This window comes from Penaeus japonicus, unplaced genomic scaffold (assembly GCF_977035675.1).
Source record: "Penaeus japonicus unplaced genomic scaffold, GWHDUDI00000001_assembly GWHDUDI00000001, whole genome shotgun sequence".
In the NCBI taxonomy this organism is placed as follows: Eukaryota; Metazoa; Arthropoda; class Malacostraca; order Decapoda; family Penaeidae; genus Penaeus; species Penaeus japonicus.
The window spans coordinates 44,411,624-44,414,123 of NW_028234403.1; the positions used below are offsets into that span (position 1 = coordinate 44,411,624).

The 2,500-nt window shown below is 45.7% G+C and overlaps 1 protein-coding gene across 23 annotated transcripts in view; it reads left to right on the forward strand.

The window, feature by feature from the left end:
• pum (pumilio) overlaps positions 1 to 2,500 on the forward strand; it is a 253,835-nt gene that overhangs the window by 68,574 nt on the left and 182,761 nt on the right. The gene's annotated exons all lie outside the window — the stretch shown is intronic.

A 2,500-nucleotide genomic window follows, 5' to 3' on the forward strand; every position in this document is an offset into this window, starting at 1 on the left:
AAGCGAAAACAAAATGAAGCAAAGAATGAAGCCTTGGGCATGTAGTCGGACACGAAAAAACACCAGCTCCGTAACAACCAGGCCAACTCCTAGACAATACGTGGCGAGTGTTCCGCAATGGCCCGCTAAGGTGGTGGAGTGTCGGCCGGGTGTCTGGCATGACTACCAGTGGCGAGAGAGAGAAAAAAAAGTAGGTTAGCGTAGACAGACAGCGTTGGCGTTCGAAGGACAGACTGGGAAATCTCACAGGTGGATTCGCGTCACAGGGCGATGGGCGGTTAGGGGAATTCGTCGTCGCTCTCTTCTGGGTTTATGTTATTATTTTATGGCACGTAGACTTCTGTTTGTGGGGCCTCGTAATATTGGTAACCCTTATTTTCGCGTTTGGTTTCGTCTGGTTAGTAGATTTGGTTAGTTCGGAGTTCATCTAGAGGTGTAACTAACGTTAGGCTTTTTTTTGTTGTTGTTCTTTCTCCTTTTTATATACATGTCGGCCGTTTCCTCCTGTGAGGTTAGCGCCAGGTCCTTGATATAAGATTCTCGTGTGTTTCTGAATAATATCTTCATAAATCTATAACTTAATGAAAGTAAGCATATTATTCATCACCAACTCCACTGCCATCATCGTCGTTATGATTTAGTTATTGTGAATATAATTTTTCAGAAAAGCATGAAAATCGCCCTAAACGTGCAGCCCGGTTTATTACCTTCGGGCGCTTATGTTCATTTTGGGTGTAGCTGTTCGTGGGCGGCGGCACGGTTGCGCTGGGCCGGCAGCTGCAGCAGCGCCGTGTTCATCCGGCCGCAGGTGGTTGTGAGTGGACAACTTTAACGCAGGAGTGATGCGAGTGCCGCGTGCTTGCGTGCGTGCGTGCGGTCCGCCAAGTGTCCTCGCTGCACGGAACAAGTGCCGTTCGTTAGCGCATTGTGGCCTTAATTATGGGCCGTAATTAGATGCGCGCTTTATATTCCCACACGGTGTGCGGACGGGGTCATTACAGCCCCGGGGTGAGAGGTCGTCACTTAGCGGGTTTGCTTTGGAGCGGGGGATGGGGGCCGTTTTTTAGGGAGAGTGAGAGGGCAGACACTCACTGGTATACAGATATACACTCGAACGTGGACATGCCGGCAGACGGATGGTGAGACAGGCAAATGGATAGGTATAAGTACTGAACAGGTACACAGATAGAGCGAGTGCAGACACATAGATAGAAAGACACTCGGATTCACACTCTCACTCACACTCACTCATTCACTCACACTTACACTCACGCTCATACTCACACTCACACTCACGCTCATACTCACACTCACACTCACACTCACACTCACACTCACTGTTACACTTACACTTACTCACTTACATTTACGCTTACTCACACTCACACTAACACCCATTCTCAGACTCACTCACACTCACACATACTCTCACACTTACTCATTCTCACCTTTACACTCACTCTAAAACTTACTCATTCCCACTCATTCTCATTCACTCATTCTATCACACACACACACACACACACACTCATATATATACATACATATTAACGTACCTAGCTAGAGGCAGAGCGAAGGAGAGAGAATGTACGCTGTGTTCATAAACGTGCGCGACACCAGTAATTCTTTTCTGCGTCGGGGCGCCATTTATCACACCTTATCATTGGCCGAATCTTGCTGACACGCCTTGGTTTTCTCTTTGAAAGAAGTCCTTTGTCTTTTAGATTAGGATGTGCGTTGTGTGGCATTCTCTTGATTAGAGATCTCCAAGTCTACGTGTGTGTATAAACAAACTAACAAATAATGATAAAGAGAGATAAAGAAAGTATGAGTATTGTGCATCTAACTTCGTTTTATACTTTTAGTTAATTTTGCATTCAGTTGTCCATCGCGTTGACGGACTAGAAATCCTAACACGGAATCCACAAATGAGAAAAGCAACACAACCACAGTATTGGAGCGAGTAATAAGCTGTGACGATTTCGAATCAATCTTGACTCCTCAACTCAACTCAACTCATCAAACGATAGATGCGAAATGATGACGAGTCTGGTTTGACAGGTTATTACTCCTTTTTTTAAATTGTGGTTGTGCTGCATTTTTTCTTTGTACACACGTTTTAGTGTTTGTATTCATGCGTATCCATGCAGAAACGTATTTGCACCCCCCCCCCCCTATTCGTTTCCGTTGCTGGTTCTCAAAAGTTGTCACGGGTTTACGTCAGTCGAGGGTGTTTGTGCTGGTGGAAGAGGAGGAGAAGGGAAAGGAGGTGGTACTGTTAGTTAGGTTTAGCGCAGGTCACGAGGGCCGTATTTGTGTGTGTGTGTGTGTGTGTGTTTGTCTCCGATTTCTTTTCATGATGTGTTGTTGGAGGTGAGGTTATGAGTTATGAGCTATTGAAGTGTTTTAGGGGAATTGGACAGGACCAAAGTACCTTTTTTTCCCCTTTTTTTATTGTACCAGTAGGTAAGGCTCGTTTTCACTCTGCCCTACGACCCTC